Source organism: Eurosta solidaginis, unplaced genomic scaffold, assembly GCF_040869045.1.
Source record: "Eurosta solidaginis isolate ZX-2024a unplaced genomic scaffold, ASM4086904v1 ctg00001216.1, whole genome shotgun sequence".
Classification (NCBI taxonomy): Eukaryota; Metazoa; Arthropoda; class Insecta; order Diptera; family Tephritidae; genus Eurosta; species Eurosta solidaginis.
Window position 1 is genome coordinate 167,702 of NW_027137007.1, and position 13,163 is coordinate 180,864.

Sequence of the window (13,163 nt, forward strand, 5' to 3'; positions counted from 1 at the left end):
ACTGTATCTCGGCCTACCGAGGATGGTCAGTTCTACATCTTCCAAATAAACAAGCAGGCGGAGGATATTTTATACACGCAGCTTGGTTAAATGTCCTTTGGCACTGGCAAAATTTACATACGACTCAGGAAAAGAAGTCCCGAGGATAAAAACCCTAACACGCTAGAGGTGGGCGAAGTCGAAAAGGACCTCAAAAGCCTAAGGGAAAAAAGACAGGTGGAGGTCCCCGAAGTCACCACGAACGTGCTAGAAGAGGACCAACCGCTAAATGGTGCTGTGACTCGCATAGAGGAACACCCTGCACAACAGTCGCGAGAGGCTGAAGGGGGCCTCGAATACTCTAAACCAAAAGGGCAAGGGGAGGACGAAGACGTCAAGACGAAGGTGCTGGAGGGGGACAAACAGCCCAATGGTGCTGCGAGTCCTACAGATAAACCTCCAACACAGTAAAGTGGCGTCGAGCGAACACCTCCTAACCCTTGAGGAGGGTTCGTTCGACGTAGCGCTGATCCAGGAGCCGTGGCTCTCATCGGGAGGAAAGGTTTCTGGACTTAGCACGCGCGGGTTTGGCGTTTACTACGCGAAGGACGGGTTCGAGCTGTAGTAATGGTAAGGAAACAGCTGCATTCATATATGCTGCCTAATTACACCACTGAGGATCTCGTAGCGGTGGCCGTTGAGCAAAAGAATAAGCAGGCATTTATCCTGGCGTCCTGCTACATGGCCCATGCTGCGGAGGTCCCACCGATGGAGAGCAAAAGGCTAGTACAGCACCACAATGCGTGGGGAAGAGCAGATACGAACGAGAGAGGCGAATCTCTGTTTTGTTACATCCTGCAAACCAATTTGCAGATAGCCAACAGGGGAAATGTCCCTACATACATTGGTCCAACATCCAGCAATGTTCTGGATATTACATTGAGCTCCGAGCGTGATATATCAAGGTATGATTGGATGGTTCTTGATAGACCATCCTTCTCCGACCATGCGTATATCAGCTTCAACATCCCCCTAAAGAGGGTAGAGAAGGGAGGAACCTTTAGAAGCCCTAGGTCAACGAACTGGACTAAATTCCAGAAACATGTAGAAACAAAACTGGGACAACCCAAAGAGTTTGCTAATGTAGAGGAACTGGAGGAGTCGAATGAATTCCTAACAAGGACGCTTATGACTGCGTATAACAAAGCTTGCCCTCTAAGAAAATTCAGAGGAATAGCAAAGCCGCCATGGTGGAGCAATGAGCTGAGTCTTCTAAGAAGATAGGTTAAAGAAATGTTTAAGCTCGCAAAGACCGCGGAAAGCGAAGCGTGTCGGGACGAGAACAGGGATCTACTGAGGATCTACAAGCGTAAAATTACCAGGGCGAAGAGAAACTCATGGAAAAGTTTCTATACGTACATAGAGTGCTCCAGCGAAACAGCATGGTTGAAAAAAGCCCTAGCAAAGGGAAACATAGTCCAGGGACTAATAAAGAAAGAGAACGGGGAATGGTCACGTAATAGTGAGGAACCCCTTGAGGTGCTTCTCGATACACATTTCCCATCGGGAGACGGTTTAGAGGAGCCAGCAGACATCACTCACACTTCGATCACGGAGCTAGTAGTGCCGGCCTTGGTGACCGATACCAAGATCGAGTGGGCAGTGAAAACGTTTTCTAAGTTTAAATCGCCGGGCCCAGATGGTATATTCCCGGCCATGCTACAAGTCTCAAGTAGAGCGGTCGTGGAATGGCTTAAAATAATATTCGATGGGTGCATACGACTGAATCATGTACCGCACTCTTGGAGAACTGCTCGTGTAGCTTTTCTACCAAAGGCGGGGAAGATCGGTCACATGTATTCCAAAGACTATGGACCCATTATCTTAACATCATTTCTGCTCAAAGCCTTTGAGAGGCTGATACATGTGTACATAAAGTCCAACGTGGATGAAAAGCTGCTCTCCACAACACAGCATGCGTACACCAAAGGCAAGTCGGTAGATACCGCATTGCATAGGGTGGTAATAAGCATAGAGAAATCCCTGGAATATAAGGAGTATGCTCTAGGAGTCTTCTTGGACATTGCTCTGGGCTTTCAATAATGTTGCAAAATGGGCGATTATGAATGGTCTTAATTACATCAAAGTACATCCCGCCTTAATCCGATGGATCGGCTGCATGTTAAATTGCAGAAATATTACATCACAATGGGAATTGTACGAGGCCACGAAATCAGAGGACAGGAGCACGCCGCAGGGAGGGGTGCTATCACCTTTGCTGTGGACGCTGGTCATTAACCAACTGCTCAGGCAATTCAATGAGGGACCCGTAAAACTTACGGCTTACGCAGATGACGTTGCAACTGTCATAAGTGGAAAGTGCCTTCCAACGATTAGTTCTTTGATGGATCGGGCGCTTCGCGATATTCATACCTAGGCATCTAATGTCGGGTTGAAAGTCAATGCGGAGAAGACGGATATGGTCTTGTTTACAAAGAGGTACAAAGTCCCAAATTGGACCAGGCCTAAGTTAGGAGGGGTGACCTTACAGGAGAAACCTTGCACAAAATATTTAGGAATCATCCTAGACAGTAAGCTGTCATGGAAGCTCAACGTAGAGGAGAGGGTCAAGAAGGCCTCAACGGCACTCTACGCATGTAAAAGAATGCTGGGGTGTACGTGGGGCCTATCGCCCTCTCTTTCTCATTGGGTTTTTACAGCGTTTGTAAGCCCTATTCTATACTATGGAGTTCTTGTTTGGTGGAAAGCCACACAAAAAACAACATAATTCAAAAAATTAGAGGGGGTATGCAGACTATCGATGCTTAGCATTACGGGAGCCCTGAAAACAACCCCGACGGCTGCACTGTATGCCATTTTGCACAGATATGGACACTTAACTCTTTTAATCGGTTAACCCCACCCACAATGGATATGGACACTTTTCCCTTTTAGTCGGTTAACCCCATCCACTTTGACGTAGAAATTGAACCGTTAACGATAGAACCTTGTGTCAGCTTGTGGATTAATATACACATAAAAACCTACCATCTGCAAAAATAAAATCGATTCTATCTTGCTTGGTTCACTAGATATGGACACTTATCCCTTAACCTTAGATCAGCTTTTGGATTAATATACATATAAAAGCCTATCATCTGCAAAACCACTTTGACGTAGAAATTTAACCGTTAACGATAGAACCTTGTATCAGCTTGTGGATTAATATACACATAAAAACCTCTCATCTTCAAAAACAAAATGGGTTCAATCTTGCTTGGTTCAATAGATATGGATACTTATCCCTTTTAGTCGGTTAACCCCACCCAATTTGACGTAGAAATTGAACCGTTAACGATAGAACCTTGTATCAGCTTGTGGATTAATATACACATAAAAACCTCTCATCTTCAAAAACAAAATGGGTTCAATCTTGCTTGGTTCAATAGATATGGATACTTATCCCTTTTAGTCGGTTAACCCCACCCAGTATGACGTAGAAATTGAACCGTTAGCGATAGAACCTTGGATCGGCTTGTGAATTAATATACACATAAAAACCTACCATCTGCAAAAATAAATTCGATTCTATCTTGCTTGGTTCAATAGATATGTACACTTATCCCTTAACCTTAGATCAGCTTTTGGATTGATATACATATAAAAGCCTATCATCTGCAAAAACACTTTGACGTAGAAATTGAACCGTTAACGATAGAACCTTGCATCAGCTTGTGGATTAGTATACACACAAAAAACTACCATCTGCAAAAATAAAATCGATTCTATCTTGCTTGGTTCAATAGATATGTACACTTATCCCTTAACCTTAGATCAGCTTTTGGATTGATATACATATAAAAGCCTATCATCTGCAAAAACACTTTGACGTAGAAATTGAACCGTTAACGATAGAACCTTGTATCAGCTTGTGGATTAATATACACATAAAAACCTATAATCTTCAAAAACAAAATGGATTCTATCTTGCTTGGTTCAATAGATATGGATACTTATCCCTTTTAGTCGGTTAACCCCACCCACTTTGACGTAGAAATTGAACCGTTAACGATAGAACCTTCTATTAGCTTGTGGATTAATATACACATAAAAACCTACCATCTGCAAAAATAAAATCGTTTCTATCTTGCTTGGTTCAATAGATATGGACACTTATCCCTTTTAGTCAGTTAACCCCATCCACTTTGACGTTGAAATTGAACCGTTAACGATAGAACCTTGTATCAGCTTGTGGATTAATATACACATAAAAACCTATTATCCTCAAAAACAAAATGGGTTCAATCTTGCTTGGTTCAATAGATATGGATACTTATCCCTTTTAGTCGGTTAACCCCACCCACTTTGACGTAGAAATTGAACCGTTAACGATAGAACCTTGTATCAGCTTGTGGATTAATATACACATAAAAACCTCTCATCTTCAAAAACAAAATGGGTTCAATCTTGCTTGGTTCAATAGATATGGATACTTATCCCTTTTAGTCGGTTAACCCCACCCACTTTGACGTAGAAATTGAACCGTTAACGATAGAACCTTGTATCAGCTTGTGGATTAATATACACATAAAAACCTCTCATCTTCAAAAACAAAATGGGTTCAATCTTGCTTGGTTCAATAGATATGGATACTTATCCCTTTTAGTCGGTTAACCCCACCCAGTATGACGTAGAAATTGAACCGTTAGCGATAGAACCTTGGATCGGCTTGTGAATTAATATACACATAAAAACCTACCATCTGCAAAAATAAATTCGATTCTATCTTGCTTGGTTCAATAGATATGTACACTTATCCCTTAACCTTAGATCAGCTTTTGGATTGATATACATATAAAAGCCTATCATCTGCAAAAACACTTTGACGTAGAAATTGAACCGTTAACGATAGAACCTTGCATCAGCTTGTGGATTAGTATACACACAAAAAACTACCATCTGCAAAAATAAAATCGATTCTATCTTGCTTGGTTCAATAGATATGTACACTTATCCCTTAACCTTAGATCAGCTTTTGGATTGATATACATATAAAAGCCTATCATCTGCAAAAACACTTTGACGTAGAAATTGAACCGTTAACGATAGAACCTTGTATCAGCTTGTGGATTAATATACACATAAAAACCTATAATCTTCAAAAACAAAATGGATTCTATCTTGCTTGGTTCAATAGATATGGATACTTATCCCTTTTAGTCGGTTAACCCCACCCACTTTGACGTAGAAATTGAACCGTTAACGATAGAACCTTCTATTAGCTTGTGGATTAATATACACATAAAAACCTACCATCTGCAAGAATAAAATGGGTTCTATCTTGCTTGGTTCAATAGATATGGATACTTAATCCTTTTAGTCGGTTAACCCCACCAACTTTGCCGTAGAAATTGAACCGTTAACGATAGAACCTTGTATCAGCTTGTGGATTAATATACACATAAAAACCTATCATCTTCAAAAACAAAATGGGTTCTATCTTGCTTGGTTCAATAGATATGGATACTTATCCCTTTTAGTCGGTCAACCCCACCCACTTTGACGTAGAAATTGAACCGTTAACGATAGAACCTTGTATTAGCTTGTGGATTAATATACACATAAAAACCTACCATCTGCAGAAACAAAATCGATTCTATCTTGCTTGTTTCAATAGATATGGACACTTATCCCTTTTAGTCGGTTAACCCCACCCACAATAGATATGGACACTTATCCCTTTTAGTCGGTTAACCCCATCCACTTTGACGTAGAAATTGAACCGTTAATGATAGAACCTTGTATCAGCTTGTGGATTAATATACACATAAATTCCTACCATCTGCAAAAATAAAATCGATTCTATCTTGCTTGGTTCAATAGATATGGACACTTATCCCTTTTAGTCAGTTAACCCCATCCACTTTGACGTAGAAATTGAACCGTTAACGATAGAACCTTGTATCAGCTTGTGGATTAATATACACATAAAAACCTATTATCTTCAAAAACAAAATGGGTTCTATCTTGCTTGGTTCAATAGATATGGATACTTATCCCTTTTAGTCGGTTAACCCCACACACTTTGACGTAGAAATTGAACCGTTAACGATAGAACCTTGTATTAGCTTGTGGATTAATATACACATAAAATCCTACCATCTGCAAAAATAAAATCGATTCTATCTTGCTTGGTTCAATAGATATGGACACTTATCCCTTTTAGTCAGTTAACCCCATCCACTTTGACGTAGAAATTGAACCGTTAACGATAGAACATTGTATCAGCTTGTGGATTAATGTACACATAAAAACCTATTATCTTCAAAAACAAAATGGGTTCTATCTTGCTTGGTTCAATAGATATGGATACTTATCCCTTTTAGTCGGTTAACCCCACCCACAATAGATATGGACACTTATCCCTTTTAGTCGGTTAATCCCACCCACTTTGACGTAGAAATTGAACCGTTAACGGTAGAACTTTGTTTGTATCAGCTTGTGGATTAATATACACATAAAAACCTACCAGATGCAAAAATAAAATCGATTCTATCTTGCATGGTGCAATAGATATGGACACTTATCCCTTTTAGTCGGGTAACCCCACCCACTATGACGTAGAAATTGAACCGTTAACGACAGAACCTTGTATCAGCTCGTGGATTAATATACACATAAAAACCTACCATCTGCAAAAATAAAATCGATTCTATCTTGCTTGGTTCAATAGATATGGACACTTATCCCTTTTAGTCGGTTAACCCCACACAGTATGACGTAGAAATTGAACCGTTAGCGATAGAACCTTAGATCGGCTTGTGGATTAATATACACATAAAAACCTACCATCTGCAAAAATAAATTCGATTCTATCTTGCTTGGTTCAATAGATATGGATACTTATCCCTTTTAGTCGGTTAACCCCATCCACTTTGACGTAGAAATTGAACCGTTAACGATAGAACCTTGCATCAGCTTGTGGATTAATATACACACAAAAAACTACCATCTGCAAAAATAAAATCGATGCTATCTTGCTTGGTTCAATAGATATGGACACTTATCCCTTAACCTTAGATCAGCTTTTGGATTGATATACATATAAAAGCCTATCATCTGCAAAAACACTTTGACGTAGAAATTGAACCGTTAACGATAGAACCTTGTATCAGCTTGTGGAATAATATACACATAAAAACCTATAATCTTCAAAAACAAAATGGGTTCTATCTTGCTTGGTTCAATAGATATGGATACTTATCCCTTTTAGTCGGTTAACCCCACCCACTTTGACGTAGAAATTGAACAGTTAACGATAGAACCTTCTATTAGCTTGTGGATTAATATACACATAAAAACCTACCATCTGCAAGAATAAAATGGGTTCTATCTTGCTTGGTTCAATAGATATGGATACTTATCCCTTTTAGTCGGTTAACCCCACCCACTTTGACGTAGAAATTGAACCGTTAACGATAGAACCTTCTATTAGCTTGTGGATTAATATACACATAAAAACCTATCATCTTCAAAAACAAAATGGGTTCTATCTTGCTTGGTTCAATAGATATGGATACTTATCCCTTTTAGTCGGTTAACCCCACCCACTTTGACGTAGAAATTGAACCGTTGACGATAGCACCTTGTATTAGCTTGTGGATTAATATACACATAAAAACCTACCATCTGCAGAAACAAAATCGATTATATCTTGCTTGTTTCAATAGATATGGACACTTATCCCTTTTAGTCGGTTAACCCCACCCACAATAGATATGGACACTTATCCCTTTTAGTCGGTTAATCCCACCCACTTTGACGTAGAAATTGAACCGTTAACGGTAGAACTTTGTTTGTATCAGCTTGTGGATTAATATACACATAAAAACCTACCAGATGCAAAAATAAAATCGATTCTATCTTGCATGGTGCAATAGATATGGACACTTATCCCTTTTAGTCGGGTAACCCCACCCACTATGCCGTAGAAATTGAACCGTTAACGACAGAACCTTGTATCAGCTTGTAGATTAATATACACATAAAAGCCTACCATATGCAGAAACAAAATCGATTCTATCTTGCTTGGTTCAATAGATATGGACACTTATCCCTTTTAGTCAGTTAACCCCATCCACTATGACGTAGAAATTGAACCGTTAACGATAGAACCTTGTATCAGCTTGTGGATTAATATACACATAAAAACCTATTATCTTCAAAAACAAAATGGGTTCTATCTTGCTTGGTTCAATAGATATGGATACTTATCCCTTTTAGTCGGTTAACCCCACACACTTTGACGTAGAAATTGAACCGTTAACGATAGAACCTTGTATTAGCTTGTGGATTAATATACACATAAAATCCTACCATCTACAAAAATAAAATCGATTCTATCTTGCTTGGTTCAATAGATATGGACACTTATCCCTTTTAGTCAGTTAACCCCATCCACTTTGACGTAGAAATTGAACCGTTAACGATAGAACATTGTATCAGCTTGTGGATTAATGTACACATAAAAACCTATTATCTTCAAAAACAAAATGGGTTCTATCTTGCTTGGTTCAATAGATATGGATACTTATCCCTTTTAGTCGTTTAACCCCACCCACTTTGACGTAGAAATTGAACCGGTAACGATAGAACATTGTATCAGCTTGTGGAGCAATATACACATAAAAACCTACCATCTGCAAAAATAAAATCGATTCTATCTTGCTTGGTTCAATAGATATGGACACTTATCCCTTTTAGTCGGTTAACCCCACCCAGTATGACGTAGAAATTGAACCGTTAGCGATAGAACCTTAAATCAGCCTGTGGATTAATATACACATAAAAACGTAACATCTGCAAAATAAATTCGATTCTATCTTGCTTGGTTCAATAGATATGGACACTTATCCCTTTTAGTCGGTTAACCCCACCCACAATAGATATGGACACTTATCCCTTTTAGTCGGTTAATCCCACCAACTTTGACGTAGAAATTGAACCGTTAACGGTAGAACTTTGTTTGTATCAGCTTGTGGATTAATATACACATAAAAACCTACCAGATGCAAAAATAAAATCGATTCTATCTTGCATGGTGCAATAGATATGGACACTTATCCCTTTTAGTCGGGTAACCCCACCCACTATGCCGTAGAAATTGAACCGTTAACGACAGAACCTTGTATCAGCTTGTGGATTAATATACACATAAAAGCCTACCATATGCAGAAACAAAATCGATTCTATCTTGCTTGGTTCAATAGATATGGACACTTATCCCTTTTAGTTGGTTAACCCCACCCACAATAGATATGGACACTTATCCCTTTTAGTCGGTTAACCCCATCCACTTTGACGTAGAAATTGAACCGTTAACGATAGAACCTTGTATCAGCTTGTGGATTAATATACACATAAAAACCTATTATCTTCAAAAACAAAATGGGTTCTATCTTGCTTGGTTCAATAGATATGGATACTTATCCCTTTTAGTCGGTTAACCCCACACACTTTGACGTAGAAATTGAACCGTTAAGGATAGAACCTTGTATTAGCTTCTGGATTAATATACACATAAAATCCTACCATCTGCAAAAATAAAATCGATTCTATCTTGCTTGGTTCAATAGATATGGACACTTATCCCTTTTAGTCAGTTAACCCCATCCACTTTGACGTAGAAATTGAACCGTTAACGATAGAACCTTGTATCAGCTTGTGGATTAATATACACATAAAAACCTATTATCTTCAAAAACAAAATGGGTTCTATCTTGCTTGGTTCAATAGATATGGATACTTATCCCTTTTAGTCGGTTAACCCCACTCACTTTGACGTAGAAATTGAACCGTTAACGACAGAACCTTGGATCAGCTTGTGGATTAATATACACATAAATACCTATCATCTGCGAAAACGAAATCGATTTATCTTGCTTGGTTCAATAGATATGGACACTTATCCCTTTTAGTCGGTTAACCCCACCCAGTATGACGTAGAAATTGAACCGTTGGCGATAGAACCTTGGGTCAGCTTGTGGATTAATGTACACATAAAAACCTACCATCTGCAAAAATAAAATCGATTCTATCTTGCTTGGTTCAATAGATATGTATACTTATCACTTTTAGTCGGTTAACCCCACCCAGTATGACGTAGACGTTGAACCGTTAACGATAGAACCGTGGGTCAGCCTGTGGACTAATATACACATAAAAACCTACCAGATGCAAAAATAAAATCGATTCTATCTTGCATGGTGCAATAGATATGGACACTTATCCCTTTTAGTCGGTTAACCCCACCCACTATGACGTAGAAATTGAACCGTTAACGACAGAACCTTGTATCAGCTTGTGGATTAATATACACATAAAAACCTATCATCTGCAGGAACAAAATCGATTCTATCTTGCTTGGTTCAATAGATATGGACACTTATCCCTTTTAGTCGGTTAACCCCACCCACAATAGATATGGACACTTATCCCTTTTAGTCGGTTAACCCCATCCACTTTGACGTAGAAATTGAACCGTTAACGATAGAACCTTGTATCAGCTTGTGGATTAATATACACATAAAAACCTATCATCTTCAAAAACAAAATGGGTTCTATCTTGCTTGGTTCAATAGATATGGATACTTATCCCTTTTAGTCGGTTAACCCCACACACTTTGACGTAGAAATTGAACCGTTAACGATAGAACCTTGTATTAGCTTGAGGATTAATATACACATAAAATCCTACCATCTGCAAAAATAAAATCGATTCTATCTTACTTGGTTCAATAGATATGGACACTTATCCCTTTTAGTCAGTTAACCCCATCCACTTTGACGTAGAAATTGAACCGTTAACGATAGAACCTTGTATCAGCTTGTGGTTTAAATAAGCATAAAAACCTATTATCTTCAAAAACAAAATGGGTTCTATCTTGCTTGGTTCAATAGATATGGATACTTATCCCTTTTAGTCGGTTAACCCCACCCACTTTGACGTAGAAATTGAACCGTTAACGATAGAACTTTGTATCAGCCTGTGGAGCAATATACACATAAAAACCTACCATCTGCAAAAATAAAATCGATTCTATCTTGCTTGGTTCAATAGATATGTATACTTATCCCTTTTAGTCGGTTAACCCCACCCAGTATGACGTAGACGTTGAACCGTTAGCGATAGAACCGTGGATCAGCCTGTGGACACATAAAAACCTACCAGATACAAAAATAAAATCGATTCTATCTTGCATGGTGCAATAGATATGGACACTTATCCCTTTTAGTCAGTTAACCCCACCCAGTATGACGTAGAAATTGAACCGTTAGCGATAGAACCTTAAATCAGCCTGTGGATTAATATACACATAAAAACCTATTATCTTCAAAAACAAAATGGGTTCTATCTTGCTTCGTTCAATAGATATGGATACTTATCCCTTTTAGTCGGTTAACCCCACACACTTTGACGTAGAAATTGAACCGTTAACGATAGAACCTTGTATTAGCTTGTGGATTAATATACACATAAAATCCTACCATCTGCAAAAATAAAATCGATTCTATCTTGCTTGGTTCAATAGATATGGACACTTATCCCTTTTAGTCAGTTAACCCCATCCACTTTGACGTAGAAATTAAACAGTTAACGATAGAACCTTGTATCAGCTTGTGGATTAATATACACATAAAAACCTATTATCTACAAAAACAAAATGGGTTCTACCTTGCTTGGTTAAATAGATATGAATACTTATCCCTTTTAGTCGGTTAACCCCACACACTTTGACGTAGAAATTGAACCGTTAACGATAGAACCTTGTATTAGCTTGTGGATTAATATACACATAAAATCCTACCATCTGCAAAAAAAAAATCGATTCTATCTTGCTTGGTTCAATAGATATGGACACTTATCCCTTTTAGTCAGTTAACCCCATCCACTTTGACGTAGAAATTAAACCGTTAACGATAGAACCTTGTATCAGCTTGTGGATTAATATACACATAAAAACCTATTATCTTCAAAAACAAAATGGGTTCTATCTTGCTTGGTTCAATAGATATGGATACTTATCCCTTTTAGTCGGTTAACCCCACACACTTTGACGTAGAAATTGAACCGTTAAGGATAGAACCTTGTATTAGCTTCTGGATTAATATACACATAAAATCCTACCATCTGCAAAACTAAAATCGATTCTATCTTGCTTGGTTCAATAGATATGGACACTTATCCCTTTTAGTCAGTTAACCCCATCCACTTTGACGTAGAAATTGAACCGTTAACGATAGAACCTTGTATCAGCTTGTGGATTAATAAACACATAAAAACCTATTATCTTCAAAAACAAAATGGGTTCTATCTTGCTTGGTTCAATAGATATGGATACTTATCCCTTTTAGTCGGTTAACCCCACCCACTTTGACGTAGAAATTGAACCGTTAACGACAGAACCTTGGATCAGCTTGTGGATTAATATACACATAAATACCTATCATCTGCGAAAACGAAATCGATTTATCTTGCTTGGTTCAATAGATATGGACACTTCGGTTAACCCCATCCACTTTGACATAGAAATTGAACCGTTAACGATAGAACCTTGTATCAGCTTGTGGATTAATACACACATAAAAACCTACCATCTGCAAAAATAAAATCGATTCTATCTTGCTTGGTTCAATAGATATGGACACTTATCCCTTTTAGTCGGTTAACCCCACCCAGTATGACGTAGAAATTGAACCGTTGGCGATAGAACCTTGGATCAGCTTGTGGATTAATGTACACATAAGAACCTACCATCTGCAAAAATAAAATCGATTCTATCTTGCTTGGTTCAATAGATATGTATACTTATCACTTTTAGTCGGTTAACCCCACCCAGTATGACGTAGACGTTGAACCGTTAACGATAGAACCGTGGATCAGCCTGTGGACTAATATACACATAAAAACCTACCAGATGCAAAAATAAAATCGATTCTATCTTGCATGGTGCAATAGATATGGACACTTATCCCTTTTAGTCGGTTAACCCCACCCACTATGACGTAGAAATTGAACCGTTAACGACAGAACCTTGTATCAGCTTGTGGATTAATATACACATAAAAACCTATCATCTGCAGAAACAAAATCGATTCTATCTTGCTTGGTTCAATAGATATGG